Below are 5672 nucleotides of genomic sequence, written 5' to 3'. Positions count from 1 at the left end.
GGCTCTGAGCTGGCAGTCAGCACAGAGCCCGACGCGGGGCTCGAACCCACGAACCGCGAGATCATGACCTAAGCGAAAGTCGGACGCTTAACCGACTAAGCCACCCAGGCGCCCCATTGTGACTTTTTTCTTTCATAGTTGGGTTTTTATCAGTTGTTCTGATACCAGGAAGACATTTCAATTTGTACACAATTCTTAACATACGTACCAAAAATAAAAAAGTCGTATAGCTGTGATCCTTTTCTAAGTTATTCCAGTGACTTTCCAGCTTAAAATCTGGAGGCAGATTTTCCTTAACAGTATACCAAGTACCAATACTTCAAATGTTGATACACTGTTAGGTTATTATGTCACATTAATTCACAATTTAATATCATATACACTACAAATACAGATTTACAATCCTGCACAGCACATTAACAAAGTTACTAGGAAAACAGACCAAGGTGTTACAGAATGTACAAAATTCTCACAGGGAGAGCCAAGATCAAGGAGTGATTTTCTTTAGGAAACAATGTTTTAAATGTTCAAGACATATTAAAGGCATGACTGACTCCTTACTGCCAGTCAATATCCTTGTATTGTAGAATAGAAAAACCACCCCATCTATGAACGGTTGAGCTGATACCCAAGATAGTCAAAGCCTCCCGTATCTAATACCCCAATATTTTCTGATCGTTACAGAAATAAATAAATAAATAAATGAGCAAATGATTCCACCTTTAAAAACAAAAAAGCCTTGACACTTAAAAAATGGGATGAAGTCTCTCCTTCTTAAAAATGGTTCTAGGAGCACCTGGGTGGCTCAGTCAGTTAAGTGTCTGACTTCGGCTCAGGTCACGATCTCATGGTTTGTGGGTTCGAGCCTTGCATCAGCTCTGTGCTGAATGCTTGCTCAAAGCCTGGAGCCTGCTTTGGATTCTGTTTCTTCTTCTCTCTCTGCCCTTCCCCCGCTCACACTCCGTCTCACTCTGTCTCTCAAATATAAATAAAAAAAAATTTTTTTTAATGTTTCTAGAGCTGCTAATAAACTTGCATTTACAAAATAGTTGATAGGAGTGCCTGGGTGGCTCAGTCGGTTAAGCGTCCGGCTTTGGCTCAGGTCAGTTCTCACGGTTTGTGGGTTTGAGCCCTGTGTTGGGCTCTGTGCTGACAGTTCAGAGCCTGGAGCCTGTTTCAGATTCTGCGCCTCCCTCTCTCTCTGCCCCTCCCCCACTCATGCTCTGTCTCTCTCTCAAAAATAAATAAAATATTTAAAAAAAATTTTTAAATTACTCTGGATTGTGCAAGGAGGGAGCCGGGGATGACTGATAAGACATGGGATATATGATATTAATCAGACTTGGCTTCTTTCTCTCCTGCTTCCTCAGGGGTGGGACTCTGCTCGTTTTTAGTTTCTCCATTTTCTGTAGGTAAGACTTCTTCTGTTTCTTCGTTAGCCACTTCAGCCTTGTTTCCCTTTGCTCCCCTTTCTCTTTGTTGCACTTTTTTGTCTGAAGATCTATCCCTTCCTTCTTGGCCTCATTTCCATTTTTGCAGAAGCAGATTGGCTAAAAACCTCCCCCATCTCCTTTTGGGCTCCTACTTTGCACCTCCTTGGGCTGAGCTGACCTTCCTCTTCCTGAGGGCTGGCTGGGCAGCACACAGAGAACCTTCTCCTTCTTGACGCCTAGCTGACTGGCCGCTGCAGCACCTCCTGGCCCAAAAAATGATGATATCAACATTGGTCTTTTCTTTAATGGCTAGTGCTTTTTGTAACTTGTGTAAGAAATCTTTCCAGGGCACCCGGGGGGCTCAGTTGGTTAAGTGTCCAACTTCGGCTCAGGTCACGATCTCGTGGTTTGNGTGGGGGGGGGGGGGGGAAGAAATGCTTCCAAATTGCCCCATCACTAAGTGGGTTTCCTATGTTATTTTCTGTGTGTTTCCTAGGGTTGCCGTGGCCAATTATTACAAACTTGGTGACTTAAAACAGCAAAAATTTTTCTCTCAGAGTTCTGGAGGCCAGAAATCTGAAATAAAGGTGTTGGCAGTTTTGATTCCTTCTAGAAGCTTTCTCTCTCCATGCCTCTCTTCTAATTTCTGGTGGTGTCTAGCAATTCTTGATGCTTCCTGGCTTGTAGACACATCACTCCCTTCTCTGCCTGGGCCTTCACAGTAGTCTCCCCTCTGTGTGTCTCTGTGTCTTCTCCTTTCCTGCCTCTTATAAAGACATTAGTCCTTAGATTTAGGTCCCACGCTAAGACCAGGATGATCTCATGTTTAGAACTTTAATTATATGTGCAAAGACCTGATTTCTAAGTAAGTACATTTCACAGCTAGGCATGTCAGGGCTTGGACATATCTTTTTTGGGCCACTAACTATTATGCCCACTACCTCTTCTAAAAAATCCGTCTTGAGGGGCTCCTGGGTGGCTCAGTCAGTTAAGCATCTGACTTTGGCTCAGGTCATGATCTCGCAGTTTGTGAGATTCCCCCCTCCCCCCTCCCCCATCAGGCTCTGTGGTGACAGTTCAGAGCCTGGAACTTGCTTCAGATTTAGCCTCTCTCACTCTCTCTCTCTCTCTCTCTCTGCCTCTACCCTGTTCACATTCTGTTTCTCTCAAAAATAAAGAAACATTAAAAAATAAAGAAATAAAAAGAAAAAATAAATAAAAACATTCTTTTTGAAATTAAGAACAAGAGGATTCCCACTAACACACATGTTCAACACCATTCAACATATTGCTAGAGGTCTGAGCTGGCACAGCTAATCCAGAAAAGAAGTAGAAAGTAAATAGTAAATAAAATTGTCATTAAGAGCATATAACCAGCTTTAGTACACAGAAAATCCAAATGAATCTACAGATAAATTGTTGGCATTAACAAGAGAATTTTGCATTTACTAAATATAAAACCAACATATAAAATTCAATTGCATTTCAATATACCAGTTCCTAACAGAAAACAAAATAAAAATGTTTAAGATAAAATTACAATAGCTTTGAAAAGTTATGAAGCACATATTTGAGGAATTGAATCTAACAAAAAATGTATGGGGCTTGGGGCGCCTGGGTGGCTCAGTCAGTTAAGCCTCCTACTTCAGCTCAGGTCGTGATCTCGTGGTCAGTAAGTTTGAGCCCCGCGTCAGGCTGTGTGCAGACAGCTCAGAGCCTGGACCTGTTTCAGATTCTGTGTCTCCCTCTCTTTTTTTGCCCCTTCCCTGTTCATGCTCTGTCTCTCTTGCTCTCAAAAATAAATAAAATATTAAAAAAATTTTTTTAATGTATGGCCCTGAAAAGTACAAGAAAAAGTAAACGCTCTTGAGGACGGAGGAATTGTAAGAACTTTCCCCACTGTGCAGCAAGACTTTTTATAATACTATAGTATTTATGACCATGTGATATTGGTGCGGGGATAGAAAATACAGAACAATAACAGGATTGTGATGCATAAACAGACCCAGACCCATATGTATGTGGAAACTCAATCTGCAGTCAAAAAGTACCAAAAGGTTGGAGAAAGGTTGCACACTGCAGTGCAGAGAGCTGGGATAGTCGGGTGTTAATCTGGTCTGGATCGCTGGCGGAAGAACCAAGCGGCACTCGGAGATCTTGGAAAGGAGGAGGTTTATTTTACACTGGTGCGCTCAGAGATCATTCTCCAGAGGTCTGAGCCCAGAGCATCAGCAGAGGGGATAATTTATAGCCTGTTATTTTCACATTCCTCATTAATGCATGTGACAAGCAGGGTGGGAAAAAGAACCCCGAAGAGGGAGCCTTTGATCAGGGACAGGTATTTCATCAGTCCTGTCGGCCACCTTATAGCAGATTTTTCCCTATCAATTCTAGTGCAAATTCCAGTGGGGGGGGGGGAGGTTCTCCACACCACCAAGCAATTCTTAGACACCAGCTGCGCGTCTTACAATTCAACTCAATTCTGGCACTAGCGACCTGGAGACAGCATCAGATTCCACAAGTTAAGAGCTCAGTCCCATAGGACTGCCCTCCACTTCAGACTGCCATCCCAAATCCAGGTTGTGACCTGTGCTTCTGACCAACTGGCTGTCTATAAATCGTAGATTACTATGATCCCTTCTTTGGGTTCAATTAATTTGTGAGAACGCCTCACAGAAATCAGGAAACCGGTTTACTCACTAGATTACTGGTTTGTTACAAAGGATATCAAAGGATATGAATCAATACCTAGATAAAGAAACACACAGGGTGAGGTCCTCAACAAAGGAGCTTATGTGCTTGGGCCCACTGGCCCCTGATTCTGGTTCACCAGCCCAGTAAATCTCCTAACCCAGCACTTTTGGGTTTTTATGGAAGTTTTATTTACAGAGGCATGATTGGTCAAATCATTGGCCATTACTGACAGACTCAACCTCAAACCCCCTCTTCCCTCCCAGGGAGATTGGGGCTGGGGCTAAAAGTCCCAACCTGCTAAGCACAGGATTGGTTCCCTTGGCAAGCAGCCCCATCCCAAGCTACTTACAAAAGTCACCTCATTGCCATAACAAAGACACGTTTATCACTGTCTTCGAAATTCTAAGGATTTTAGTAGCTCAGTGCCAGAAATGGGAATTAAGACCATTTCTGGTCTATATTTTTCTTATTAAAATTCACAACATCACAGGTATCCATATATGGAAGAAAAGCAATTGGATCCCTAGCACACAGCATACCCAAAGGTCAATTCCAGGAAGATTAGTGACAAAACATAAAACAATATTTTTAATCATCAAATAGGCCATCTCTATATTATACTAGGAGTATAAACTTTAGTGGCTGAAATGGCTGAAGAATTATTATTTCCTTCACTTTGTGGCTCAGATGAATAAAGCCTTCGTAGTCATTACTAAAAAATACCAACCCTAGAAGTTTCTGAAACATGTCTCTCTCATTGTACAAATCTTTTTTCCCCCTCAGTCTGAGAAGATTGTCATTTCAATCTGTCACAATGGCACTGCTGCAGATGACCTGTGTGTGTTCCCTGGGCCTCCAATGACACGTTAGCATAGCAGGAATTCCTCTTCTGAACACCGTGTCTAGCTGTAAAAATAAAAGAGAAGTAGGTGCTGACAGGATGGCTTTCATAAAACACCTCTGCTTGTCTTAAAAATCTTTCGTTTATGTGTCCATGAGGAGACTTGAGATTACATCAAGGAATTCAGGAGGACTGACTTTGATTGCTGAATGCAGAATGTGTGACCCGTTGACAGAAGGTAAACTTGGCAAGTTTCACAGTTCTCTACACCAGACTTTCAGTTTGAACCTTTGAATTAGGGTATGAGAAAGTGAATCAAAAGCTTCATATGCTCATATAAATGTGTATACATTTTTCCCTCTCCAAAAAACCATTTCTGCAACTTACTTTTTCCCTCAACAATACAAGGATCGTGGGAATATATGCCTGTAGTTATAATGCTTCATGCAGTGTGAGGGGGAGAAGTTTGGCGTGTCCCCAGATTTACCCTGTCCATCGAGGACTTATAGTAAAATAGTCCTGCTGTTGACCTCACAAAAAAAGAAGAAGAACAACAAAAACAAATAAGAAAACGACAATACATCATGGATCTCCTTCTGAAGGAAGACTTGCACTACTTCCATTTTGAACTCAAACTTTCTTTTTTTTTTTCATTTATTTATTTATTTTGAGAGACGAGAGAGAGAGAAAGTGAGTGAGCATGA

Source organism: Crocuta crocuta, unplaced genomic scaffold (assembly GCF_008692635.1).
Source record: "Crocuta crocuta isolate KB4526 unplaced genomic scaffold, BGI_CrCroc_1.0 scaffold31, whole genome shotgun sequence".
NCBI classification, from domain to species: domain Eukaryota; kingdom Metazoa; phylum Chordata; class Mammalia; order Carnivora; family Hyaenidae; genus Crocuta; species Crocuta crocuta.
The sequence above is the reverse complement of the archived record's forward strand: the minus strand, read 5'-3'. Positions refer to the sequence as shown.